Genomic DNA, 14644 nt, shown 5'->3' with positions numbered 1-14644 from the left:
TATGAAATTAGCATATTCTTACTTCTCTTTTCCCTGAAATATGACAGAAAAGGGCAAGTTGAGTATGAATGTGTGTGTACGGGAGTGGGGAGTACTCCAGACGCCTCATCTGCTTAAAATGTGAGAGGTTAAATGTGAAGTTAGTTATCAAAGTATCAGAAATTCTGGGCCCGAGAGGGGAAGAGAGGACAAAAGTGAATTCTTGCTGGTAACTGCTGTGATAGAAACTCAGCCAGGAGTCCCCCCCTCGCCCCCCGTCACCTCCCAGCTCTAAGTGCCCCTCTGTCTGCAAGTGCACAACCTAGGTATCGGCAAGCTGATCTTTTAGTTAGAAAATAAAGTCATACCAGGTCTGGGGAAACAGAAGCTGGCCTCTCCTTCAGGAGAAGAAAATAAAAGACAAATGAAGAAGGGAGAATGCAGGCTCAGCGCCTCCATCACCACAATCTAATTTTAGAACATTTTCATCCCCCAAAGGAAGTCGTGGTCATTAGCCTCCAGACCCTGGCTGCCGGCAACTTCTAATCTACTTTCTTATCCCTATAGAGTTGCCAACTGTGGGCAATTCATGTCACTGAAATTTTGATATATATGGTCTTGGAGTCGTAAACTTTAAAAGGGAAAACTGTATAGTATTTGGATCATATCTTTATGAAACTTTTTTAAAAATAGGGCATGTCATAGGGAAATGGCTAGTGTCCACTCAAAGACAAGCTTGAGGTGTTCTGGCTTCCTCATCTGGGAGACTGGTTTCCCCTGAGATGGTTGGAAGCCCAGGAATTGGGACAATCAGGAGCATTCAGGTAGTAGTAGCTTCCTTACCTGAACGCAGTTATCAGTTGGACATGAAAAATGGTAAACTCAGATATTATCAACTCAAAATAGTTAATAGAAATTAAGTTTCTAGGGATCTTATGAGCCGAAACCACTCACTCATTAAAAATAAATTATGTACCCATCAGGTCCAAACAGAGAATTGAATGCCTCATCGTCCTGTTCAGAATTTTATAAAACTATACCTCTCATCTGCGGAGTTGATTAGATTCTATCCACAGATAACTCAAAGAAGTGACCTGCAGTTCTTCTCTTCACAGATCCTACTTTCAACACAGAATGATAAATTGGCAGTTGGGAGACTCAGGATGTGAGGTAAATATTTTATTACATATAAAAATTTGGATATTTGATCCAACTCTCTGTATTGGTAACTTACTGTGTTCTAAGTTTGTTTTATGTGAAACTAAAAACCTCTGAAAGACAGACAACAAAAGTAAAAAAATATTTATAATTGCATTTGGAACATTCTAAAGGAAATGTAAAAATAGGTTTGCAACTAAAATGTGTAAATCAAAATGTAATAATTTATTTTATAAATTGGTTCTTACAGAACTTAGACACTGTGGTAAAATTATACGACTACCAAAATTATTCCACTTGAGGATTTCAATCAAGTTTAGAAGTCTCTCATGATTCCTGATATTAATTTGATTACATGTGCTGATATTTTAAAATCAGATTTTAACAATCAGGATGATTCAATAGAAAGAAACATTTATATATATTTATATGCATATATATATATATATATATATATATATATATATATATATATATATAATTTTTGAGTTTTTTTGAAAATTGGATCCTAACCCTAGCTAAGGGTGGTAAAATATAAATAATGTTATTAGTGCCTCTAAAAGTAAAGAGTTAAATGAGATTTCTAAGCAAACCTCAAAGGTCTGGTTTTGCCTCTTCAGTTTTATTCATTAAAGCTTTTTATGGCATATGTAAAACGTTATCTAAGCTATTAAGTGTGTTATGTGTTTTTAAGTGTCTAGTTCCTCCCATTGTGTCTTTTAAGGTAAGTAATACTGTGGGCACATTCTAATTGTGACATCATTTGAACCAATTTGCTAGTAATTTAATTCCAAACATTTGGATAAAAACTCAATGTAGGTAATTACTAGTGAGAGTATAAGTCGAGGACAAGGCCTTATTTTTATCTTCTCTAGTTAAGTCTTTTCACATTAGAAATAAGCATTCCTTTCCCAATTCAAACCTTTGGGTACTTAGCAAATTAATAAGATTGGGTCTCAAATCAGAAAGAAGGATTATGGAGAAATTGCTGATTTTTTGGTTAGCATTTTCGTTTTTGAGGGTTTTTAAATTTTTGGTTTGTTTTTCATTGAGATAATGGATGCTGAGTGCTGAGTCACTTCCTGGCCCTCCGTTTATGTGTCCCCATATTTCCCTTATACTTCATTCTATGTCTCAGCATAGAATGAGCAAATATAGAAGATAATACAGCTTAAGAGCAATTTTGTTGTGCTAAATTTTAACACATTGCTCAGGCAACAACTTCCATCAGGGATTGTAAAAAAGTCCAAAATCCTAGATTCACTAGTACTCAGGACAAAACAGAAAACCCTAGAGCAGTGAAGCCCAATGGAAAAATAATGCAAAACACAATCACAAATGTAATTTCAGACATTCAGTAGTCACGTAAAGAAGTCAAAAGAAACAGGTGAAGATAATTTTTAAAATCTATTTAACCCAAGATATGCAAAATATTATCACTTTAAAATGTTGGTATAAAAATTATTGATATTTTACATTTAATTTTTCATACTAATTCTTTCAAATCAAATTTGGACTAGGCACATTTCAGGCTGGAGAAGGCATTTGTTGATTTTTCATCACTAAATGTGCATGGACAAATTTTGCCACGAATGTGTTGTCTTCTTGGGAATTGTATTCTTAGAGTGAATATAGGTTTTTCAGAAAGTGGAATTAATGGGGATGGAGATTGTTGGGAAACAGCTAAAGTATCTTTGAATTACTTAGAATGGTCTTTTCCCTAATTTCTTGCAGTAATAAGGAGCTTTCTCTCTTTCTAGTTGGACTCATGGGTATGAATAAAAATGGGTATATAATGACCATCTTACCTTTTTCCTGTGGCTGATCCATTCCCCTTTTAGAGTCATTGGTTAAGAAAGTTCTTTTGTAATTTCACAACCCTCAACCATCATTTAGGATTTGACCATCACAAAGCATGCATTATTTGTTAATTTGATTGCTTGAATTACAAAGGGAAGTTAGGGGATGGTGAATCCAGTCTCATTAACTTTTAGCTGCCATGATATAGAAGATCACTGAAATTTCAAAATCAACAAAAAGGCAGAACCATGCATTATAGCATCAAAAGCATGAAACATAGCACTGCATTTTTTGTTAAATTAATATATAAATGGATAAATGGAGAAAGGTTTAAGAAGTGAATGTGAGAAAAAAATGTGTTTGTTTTGCTTAGGAAATGGGAGAGGGAGGGATAAATAAATCTGCAGGGACAATTGCTTCCTACAGAAGTGTCAGAGTTTTTTGTTTTTGTTTTTGTTTTTTTTAAAGGTGTAGGCTTATTTATTTATTTATTTTTGGTTGTGTTGGGTTTTCGTTTCTGTACGAGGGCTTTCTCTAGTTGCGGCAAGTGGGGGCCACTCTTCATTGCGGTGCGCGGGCCTCTCACTATCGCGGCCTCTCTTGTTGCGGAGCACAGGCTCCAGACGCGTAGGCTCAGTAATTGTGGCTCACGGGCCTAGTTGCTCCGCGGCATGTGGGATCTTCCCAAACCAGGGCTTGAACCCGTGTCCCCTGCATTGGCAGGCAGATTCTCAACCACTGCGCCACCAGGGAAGCCCAATGTCAGAGTTTTATGAAGGTTAACGACCTCTGCTTTCTTAGTTACAAGAAACATGCAGTTAACTGGAGTTGACTTTTAGAACAGAATCTTCAAACTGGAGTAAACCTACCCTTGGAGGTACCCAGACTTTCAGAACGATACCCTGGAATGAATAGTTTTAGGGAATTCTGCCAATTCTATTACTGAATTGGTCTACTGGACTTGCGGTGGGCTCCTACCCCAGGCTGAGACCCCCGTGTCTCGGCCTGGGAGGTTCTTTTTCCAATTGGATTCACACAGCCAATGATGAAATCGATCCTGAGACTGAAAGAGCTCAAGCTTTATTCAATGGCCAAAGAATGGAGAAGTGGGAACCTAGTAAGAAAATCAATTTCTTAACCCAATTTGGGTGGAGACACCAAATATATAGGACAGTCTAGGTAAAAGGGAGTGGGAGGAATACTCCTGAGTAATCCGAGAACAGGGGTGTTTGGACCCAGAACTGATGCAACACTCCTGTTCAGTTCTTGTATGTGCTTTTCTGGTTGTTGTCATGGAGTTGTCAACTCTCATGGCGCTGGTGGCTGTGTCACTTAGCATGCTAATGCATGACAATGAGTATATAATGAGGCTCAAGGTCTAAGGGAAGTCAGATCTTCCACCATCTTGTGCCTAGATGGTTTTAACCAGTTCCTGGTTTTTTTCTCTTTGCAGCTTCCTCCTGAAACTTAGATAAGATTAATTGGTTACCATTTGAGGGAGGAGCAGGAGTATAATTCTAGGGCAACAGCCTTGGTAACAATTCCATTTACACAATTTTCTTAAATTGATCTCTTTTAGATCCCACCTGGTCTTTTATAACTCCCCTTTCAAAATTGCCTTACAAGAAAAGCATAGATCTCTCAAATGTCTTAAGTATATAGTGCGTTACCCTATGGGGTATAAAATTTCTTTGTATATAGCAGATAATTCAAAATGTTTCTCTTGGGGTTGAAAAAATGAATGACTTTAATAAGCAGGTGATACATCTTATCACCTTTTGTGAGACAATTGGTTTCCATTTTTTACATTTAAAAAAATTAAAGGAAGATTTAATTGAGTTTTCATCTGGTAGATAATTAAAAATAATTTTTAATTATAAATTACCATATGATCTTTTGTATATAACTTTGGAAGAATGTAAAGTATTTTATAACATTGTTACAAAAATTCCTTCCATTTTCATCAATTTAAGTGAAAAGAGCTTTTCAGTTTTTTTTATCTTTATATTTTAAAAATTATTTTTTAAAAATGGGAAGAAAACTGATGCTAAATAGCATTTCATTCAAGCAATAAGTTCTACTCATTAGTATATATAAGAACTGATTTGAAAATAAATAAAACAGGCCTTTCCGTCCTTTAATAGATGCATTTCAAATAAAATTTTCTTTTAAAAATTATTGATTAAATTTGATAATATATTAAATTTTTGATACTAATAAAACTGAAATGGTAAATCAATCCAGAAGAGATATTTAAACCTGACCTTCATAGAGAATTCTTTAAAAAATACAGATAATTCATGTACATGTTTTTGTTTCAGAAGAGGATAATAGTGTTATCAGTAGAAGACTTTAAGCATAAAATTATATTTCATGAAGACAAAATTTTGTGGAGAAAGTGTAATGGAAATATGGAGAGAGAATAAGTGATACGAAATTTCTGGCTTTTAAAGAAACTCGTACATGTATATTTTTTTAAATGGATAGTTGAATCGAAATTATCTTCTATTTTAATTTTTTTAAATTTTTATTTATTTATTTATTTATTTATTTATTTATTTATGGCTGTGTTGGGTCTTCGTTTCTGTGCGAGGGCTTTCTCCAGTTGCGGCAAGCGGGGGCCACTCTTCATCGTGGTGCGCGGGCCTCTCACTATCGCGGCCTCTCTTGTTGCGGAGCACAGGCTCCAGACGCGCAGGCTCAGTAGTTGTGGCTCACGGGCCCAGCCGCTCCGCGGCATGTGGGATCTTCCCAGACCAGGGCTCAAACTCGTGTCCTCTGCATTGACAGGCAGATTCTCAACCACTGTGCCACCAGGGAAGCCCTTATATTCTATTTTGATTCCATTGGGCACGTTTAAAATCATGATGTGCAATTTATTTTAAAGTGCCAATGTTTGCAATTTCTCAAAATTACATTATTTGCAACTCTTTAAATTATGACAAAATTTTATATGTCAAGATAAAAATACATAAGAAGATACAAAAGCTTTCAAAATATTTTAAGTGGTTAATTAAGCAAATAGTGTGGTGGACAGTGGTTTACAAGATACTTGGACTACAAAATCAGGAGTGTGCAGCTCAAAAGAGAAAAAAAACAGGATGTCAGCATCCAGAACAGCAAGGGAGAAAGTAATTTTTATGCTGAGAAAGTACATTTTAACATTAGAGGAAGTAGAAAAAAGATAACTAAATGAGTAAATGAAACCGTTCAACTCATCGAAGAATAATTGGGTGGAAATGAGGCAAAGGAAAATGAGCTTAAAATTTGAAGTCAGAATTAAAATGAATTCCAGTGTTATTACAAATTAAGTGTTCAACTTTGCACCATTCATAAAGCATATCTGAGGCTCAATTTTCCCAAATGAAAATGGGAAGTCTCTCTTCATAGCTTATTACAGACTGAATATGGTTATATGGTATCACTTACCCCCCAACATTCGACTTGACGAATATTTATTGAAAGAATGAAAATTCAAGTAATTCTGAACACAATATACTTTTTGTTGTTTCCTACTGGAGGCATACATATTTTTTTTTTGTCAGCACCCCAATTAAAGAATCTTAATTAGGAATTGTTTGTACTAGCAATCACAAATCTGTGTGGACTTCACGAAGCATCTGATCATTGGATTAATGCCCAGAAAAAAGATGGAGTATTCATCATTTCGTAGACACGAACACCTTTTCCTTGGGAAGAAAGGAATGCATTGATTATGCCAATAGTGTGTTAAATACATGAAGTTATATTGTTAAATGTGCTACAATCCAAATGCTTAAAATACACATTTTTTGCATCTATATGTAAATATTTAAGGTGTATTTATCTGACATTTGACTTGCCATAAGGGGATTTCAATTCATTCCCTGCCCATTAGGGATGTTAGTTAACCAATGACAGAGGGAAATAGGAAACCCATATTTTTGCAAGAGTTATAGTTAATATCGAAGAAGATAGTATGTTGTCCTATGAAACCAAAATACCAAATATGATTAAAATTTTTCTAAGTGTTGCTCAGCAGCTAAGAACAGGTCTAATCAGAGTTCTGAGCTACACAAGTATATTATTTGAAAAAAAAAAATTTACCCTACCTATTGTACACTCCAGGCAACAGTAATTTGACTTGAGTCCTTAGCAACATTGATACCCAAAATATTGTTATTTCTTCTGCTGAGTTAACAACAAAAACAAAAAGTGTTTATTATCATCCCCTGAGACATGGTAACATGTAATTATATTTATATAACTATTTCAAAATATTAAGCTTTGTTTCTTTAACTTTTTGGATTCTGTTGTCCTAAGTAATGCTATTCTATATTGAAATGTAATAGACAACTAGACAACTTTGGAAATATTAACTGAATCTCAGATAGCAGTTGTTTTCTTTCCTTCTTTTATTTATTTATTTATTTATTTATTTATTTATTTATTTATTTATTTATTTATTTATTTATCATATGAGACTTTGACCTGAAACTTATGCTAATGACAAAACCAAGTAATCTTTCTGTTTGCTCAAAGTCATTATCTGTACTGAACTCCAGAAATATGTCAAAGGAGAACATGCTTTTGTCTGACAACTCAAGACCTTTCGTGCATTCTTAAGTGAGAGTTAAAGATACAGAGGCAAAAATGTGTTAAATTAGCTAATCAGATCATCAAAACTAGACTTTTCGCTTTATATTTTTATGAGAAAAAATTTCAGTTCTTTTTACTGTACAAAGTCAAATAGTTCACCAAAAATGACAAAACAGTGGTTTACTTTAAATTATTTTTCATAAATGCTATAAGAAATTCAGCTTAAATCATAAAGAATTAAAGATAAAATATGGTCAAAATGTTTAGTTTATATTGTGAGAAACAAAAATCAGTGTTCTGTTTATATTTACTTATTGTTCAGGTGACCCAAAATACTTCAAAGTAGACTTTTCACAGTGTGACATAAATTTTATTAGTTTTAAACATGAAATTAGAGTTTCATAATAGCCTAATAGTCACAAAAGTAACACCAGTACCCTCATTAGTTTTTATCCTCTTTATAGCTAGTTCTTACCATCTTTTCCCAACAAAGTGCTCAAGTACTTTCAAGTTTTTTTTCTAAGTATTTTCTCTGTTTATGGACTTATACTCAGTAATAGTTTTTAAAACCAAATAGCCAAAGCAAGCACTAAAAATTCATCTCAAGTGACATATTAATGATTAATGGTGTAAAAGTTAACATTTGTGGTGTCTTATGTACATATAAATGCTAAAAGTATTTTATTAGCATGTGATAAACACTCAAATATTAAGCAGCTATTGCTAAACTATTATGCAAACTATTAATAATGTATTAGTAGCTAAATACTATTACTTTTTAAAAATTAATTACTGGAACATGGTGTCATATTATAATGGTAATACATTTCTATGTGAGCAGACTCAATTGAATGAGAATTTCCTGAGAGTCAAGCATGCATGAAACTGGATAAGCTAAGAAACTGGGCAAGTAATGAAGCTCCAAATTACTTTTTCAATTTCTAAAGCCAGTTCTAGGCAAACTGCCACTGGGTGGGTAACTCTCTTGAATGGTGATGCAGGCTAGTTACACAAAGATTGTTTGATGGCAATTATTGTTCATGTTAGTAGGTATCAATCAGCAATATCTTGTTAATTTCATTTTAGAGAGAGAATTGACTTCTTGCAAAACTAGCAAAGTTTTTAACTGGCCTTGGTCTTTCTACTGACTGCTCCCAATTAAGAAACCATGTTGAAGCGATTTTCATGATATACTTTTTCATTCTATGGGGGGAAAAAATGAAAACTTTGTATTTCCTTCTGTTTGGGAAAAGGTTGACCAAGGCACTATACTGCTTGGTAAGTCACTTTATTCAGAGCAATTCACTCTATTCCCCTTTTCTTATCAATAAATAATTTGTGTTAAATAATTTTCTTAAAAACTCTCCTTGATTGTTATCAAAGTTTAAAATAACAAAAACCTCTCTTTTGTGCCATTTTTAAATTTTTTTAAAATTAAATTTTGATCATACAGAAATTTTGAAATAATTTTACAGTATACACCCATATGTAATAGCAACAGATTCTACCATTAACATACATGGTACACATTTGGTGATTTAGCACATATTAATCCACCTTATTTTTGATGCAATAAAAGTACCTTGGAGAAATCAAAACACTTCCAGCAAATACATCAGTATTCATAATACAAGCTCGGATTCAGTATTGTTTAGATTTATTTCTTTGATGAAAATTTTTTGTACAATGAAATGCATAAATCTTAAAGTGTGAGTTTGCCTAATTTTGACAAATGCATACATCTTTGTTATTCAAAATATAAGACAGTATAATCATCTAAGATAGTTTTGATTTATCCCAGTACATCACCACTGCAAGGTAATCAATTAGGACCAATTCTGGTAAACTGAAAAATTAAAAGTTGGAGAGATGTCATTCACAATAACAGACAAAATGAGTAGAGATTTAATGACGTTTATTAGCCTCTCAATCCTTGGATTGATCAGAAGAACGTTCTCTGTGAAAAACAACAATATGCCAGAGACACTTTTATTCTGCATTACTAATACTCATTTCACAATTGATTTCTTTTATATTATGCAAGAAACATAACCTTGGGAAATCATTCTTAAATGGTAATATTATGCCATCTACCTAAACATATTTGCTACATTATAGTCCATAGACAAATCTTTACAATAGGGTTGAGAACAGATTTTATTACTGTAGTGAATGGTTTCTGGACCAGAAAACATGTACCTTGCTTTTAAATGTTTTACAATGTTCTCTTTCTTGCTCCTACAGCTAGGGTTTGCTCATATGTTTCTTAAAATACTGTTCCCTTTATTGACTCAAAGATTACTTTCAGATGTCACCTACACTACTTAACCGTATATCATAATGCCCATTAAACTATGCGCCTATGAATGCATGGAAATAATACTAAATAATGCTGGGCACAGAGGCTTAGTGCATCCATGCATCAGGATAAGCAATAAAATGCTTTACTGACTAGAGATGTGGTACTTTAACACAGGGTTACAAAAGGTCCCCAGGACTCTCTGTAAGAGAATATATCAAATGATATCATCGGCTGTTATTACCACGTAAACTAACAAAACGGGAGCTGTATCTAAACTATATCAATCCATCACCTAGAGAGAATCACTTGAGTTTAAGAATTTGCTAAGACCCTCATTGTTCATTCTGTCTTTCTCAAGGAGTGACACAGCTGGGTGCAGGGCATAACTGCACATATAGGGTGACTATTATAAACTGCTAGAGCATAATTATTTGGTTTATAGCATGAGAACTTTCCATTCAGCTGCCATTACAGAATAGAGAAGTGCAGAGTAGTACCATCAAAATCAACACAGACCTGGTGAATATGCCGTACATAATATTTGAGCGTTAAACACTAGCCAAAGTATTGTTTTCTAATTCTATGTAGCACTGTCTTTTTTTTTTTGTAGCATTGCATTAATAATAACAGTCAGTATTGCAAAACAGGTGAAAATCTGTACAATTAAATCATGTTGTCTAAATTAAGAGATTCTACCTACATTTGAATATTTATCAGCCCCCATGTTCACAAAGACTCCTTCAAACATACTCTAAATATTTTACCTTAATTTGAGGGACAAAATTGGGAAATATCACCCACAATTTTACAGTAATTCTTCATAAATAACAGATCCTTTCTTAGCTGTGAATATTAGTGGATGGTGGTTAATATAGGCAAAGTTGTAAAGATAAATTTAAAGCCATTAATTATTGAAATTGTTACTTTGGTAGTCATTCAGGCACTGCAGGCACGTGGTAGAATTCTCCTTTCCCACTACTTGAAGTTAACGTGATCACAAGATTTACTTTGGTCATTGGATTGAGAGCAGAGGGCCTCCAGACAGAGGTCTGAAGATCCAGGGAGGGTCTTTCCAATGTCTTCTTACTGCCGTGGTGCCTTGTCGTGGTTGAGACGTGATTCTTCCATTATTCGGGGCTCTGCAGGGAGGCACGGAGTAGAATGGAGACCCCAAGCAACCCAATAAGTGTATAAAGCACCAGCAAGAGATAAGTCATTATTGTTTGTTCTTACAGCTAGACTCTCCTGACGGGTACCGCTAATGGGTGCTGCTGTAACAAAGCATTATAAATGTGTCATTGTCTTAATGGTTGATTGGAAAACAGGAAAGAAACAGATTTTGCAGGATGGAATGCTGGCGATCCCCATTGTACGGTGGCAAAGAATTTGGTAAACTTTTGCCTCTCTTAACTTGAGAAAAACACCATTTTCCTAAAGAATTGATAGCTCTAGGGAAAGAGATTGCAAAAGTAGAGTGTTAACTCTGTGTTTATTAAAAAAGCTGCATTTGGAAATGTGGTATAAAAAAAGAAGGCAATCTAAGAAAGAAGCAGGAATAACAGCAGGAATAAAAGAGAATAAAGTACAGAAGTCTGGAGACTTGCAGGATTAGAAAGGGAAAGTATTCCTCAATCCCAAATGATAAATGATAAAATGAAAAGTTACTTGAGAGTCAAGACCAATTGGAACTCAGCCTTGTGGCAACTATCAAATCAATGCTGTGGTCATCACAACCATTGTTAAAAAATGTAAATAAATTAAGACAATTAAGATGCCTCAAAGCAGAGACATTTATGGTAGTGGCACTCAGTAAATCCTTTGAATTTAAGAAGTGGTTTGGAGAAAGACTCAATATAGGACTCCTAAATCTCCATCTCATAAAGTTAAGGTAACTACAGTTAAGTTGTGATAAAGGGAATGGGGTTATTAATGTAATATGTGTAGCATATCTAAGAGTTGTCTAGAAATAGCTTTGGATATAGCTTTTAGCTCTGGGAGATCCACAGAATAAAATAGCTAAGAAGCCAAGTAAGTTTTAATAGAACTGTCCTATTCAATAAGTACATACGGAAATAAACTCATAAGCCATAACCCATAAGGCATAAGAACGTCTAAGACTTTGAACCTCCAAAATTTAATGGTAAGGAAGTAGTCTGAGGAAAGGAATTACCTCAAGGGGAAAAAAAAAATTCTCTAATCCTCATAACCTGCAGACAAGGAGAGTAGTGGAAAATGAAGCATCTCCGAGTAGATGAAGAGTCAGGGAACAGGGATAGTGTGACTGGAGAGTCCCATTCAGATAAAAGACTTGTGGCTTAATTAAGAAATATTATCCACCACCAAAGTCAGGGACCATCCCAACAATGCCCAAAGGGATGTTAGAATCTCTCTGATCTCCCAGACCACATCTTTCCCAGTGGGAGTGTTTACTGTGGTTGCACTTGCCCCAGGCCCATCATGTTTTTATTGGATATGTAGGGCATCTACTTTTTCTTTATAGTTCATGGTTTCTGAATAGAAGGAGCCTCGTGCTAAGTGAATGATGAAAATATCAGTCATCACTCAAGTCCTTGAACTTTGAGGTGGACCCAGTGACTGAGTGGCATTTGACGTTTATCTGTCATGAAGAGGGAGTGGGCAGATTTAGGATGTAGGAAAGAGAATACACTGAATATCTTGCAACAAGAAAGTCAGACTGTCTAGTCATTAGTGACTAGACACCTAATGTTCCAGTTTTCCTCCTGGACCTTCTCCACCACCTTAAAATTAAGTGAGATCATTTGAATTGTCAATTAACATGAAAAGGCTTGACATTTTAACTGTGCCTCTTTTTAAATTGGCCTCTTAAAAATGCCGTTTTTTAAAGATTTAAAAAATAACAGATTAAACTTTTATCTAAGATGTTAATGGTATTTCTTTATTTTCTTAATAAAAAACAAGATCTAATTCACCCCTGTGAATATTGCTGATTGATTTTAAGCCATCATTTTCCACGAATAATTGAAGCCCATACACATAAAACACATGCTGTGTCTACACATATATGACTAAAGTGGAGTAATAAAAATGAAATATAAAATGTATTCAGAAGCATACAAATTCTCCATTCTTGGCTATTAATATAACATTTATTGTCTGGATAAAACCAAAATCAAGTCTCTCTGTCACTGAGAACATGTAGATAATGTAGTTTACATGGTAGTTAACTGTATAGACATTGAAAGAAGACTACATTACTAGATTTGAATCCTAGTTTTGCTATTACTGACTCTGTGACATTTCTAAGTCAATTATTTTCTCAAAGTTTCCATTTTCTCATCTATAAAATGGGAGTTATGATAGTTAGTACTTAAGCTGTGAAGTTGTAAAAACTCAGTGTGGTAATACACTTAGGTACTTAGTAACATTCCCGGCATAAAATAAATTCTCAATAAATTTTATCCATTATATTTCAAAAGTGACATTCATAAAAAATTTTATATACCAGCAGAATGATAACAGTATGAAATTTTACTTGGCTAAGAAGGATAAGAGTATATAAAATGGAAAGAACAATGAAAAAAAAAACGCAAATAAAGACGATTTCAGGCTTCACGAGGGTGACAGTATAGAAACTATTCTGAATAGTTCACTGTCTTAAGCTATTTACTTCACATTTTCTAGGGCCTCTCTTCCTTCCCACAAAACATTAATCTAAAATTTATCTGTATTGTAAATTAATTTTTCTACAATTTTCCACCATCTCTCTCCAGATTTACTTCCTATATCACCTCCTATTCTCAGGCACCATCATATTCCCCCATCAAATTTGATTGCATTTATTTGTAACTGTTAATCTCCCTGATCCCAGGCTAAAATGTCAGTTTCCGAACAAAAGCCATTATGCAGAAGAAGTGGAAATGAATGTGTATAACTGATATTTTAAACTCTCTAACTCAAGTGAATATGTAAAATTTTGTTACTTTATCAGTTTTAAAAGTTTCTCCCACCTTTTGGGAATGAGAATGTGTTTAAGATTCTGGGTTTTAAGAAGTGCCAGAATTTCCAAAAAAAATCTGAATTCAGGGATGTGAAATGCATGACATGAAGAGTGCTAGGAATTCCAGTGAATCTATGTTCAAGGATGTGAAATCCACTGCCAGCCTGCAGCAGGATTTGCCAAGTAAGTCCTTCCCTGGCCTGATGAATTTTCACCCAGACTTCAGCAGACTTAACACAGGAAGCAGGATCAACTGAATAGAATTTGCCATTGCTGTGTTAGCCAGAATATGCCATCTCTCTTCATTTTTCATATTTTCATAGTTCTCACTTAAAAAACAGTAATAATTTATACTGAATGACAATAAAATTGTTTGCAGATTGGACAATTAATTGTAATTTTGGTAGATTTTATTGATGGCCAATTTGAAACACATATGTGGAAATAATTTATTATGGGTATACAGGACAGTCATTAAAATATGTTTATAGTTAACAAAATTTGTAGGATAGAGAAAGGTAAAGCATTGTTTATGTGAGAATTTTTCTGTGGAATAGAGTTATGATTGTCTCCCTTCATAAATAAGTGATAAAACAGTCCACTAATGAGTATTTTGGTTTAAGATGTACAATTAACTGGAGATAAATATGTCCTGGTCTGCAACACTGGCCAGAAAAAATGATTTGGTTTATATTATTGTCTGACTCTAATTACTAAGGGAGATCATTGATTTGGATCAATCTCCCCAAATGGATTTGAGGAAGAAAAGAACCTTTGAGAAGTTGTCACTATTCTTGGGGTTCTAGCCTTGGAGGAAATGAACCACATGGAGCCTGAGTGGTGGCTGG

Source organism: Balaenoptera musculus, chromosome 21 (assembly GCF_009873245.2).
Source record: "Balaenoptera musculus isolate JJ_BM4_2016_0621 chromosome 21, mBalMus1.pri.v3, whole genome shotgun sequence".
NCBI lineage: Eukaryota > Metazoa > Chordata > Mammalia > Artiodactyla > Balaenopteridae > Balaenoptera > Balaenoptera musculus.
This window is presented reverse-complemented; position numbering follows the sequence as displayed.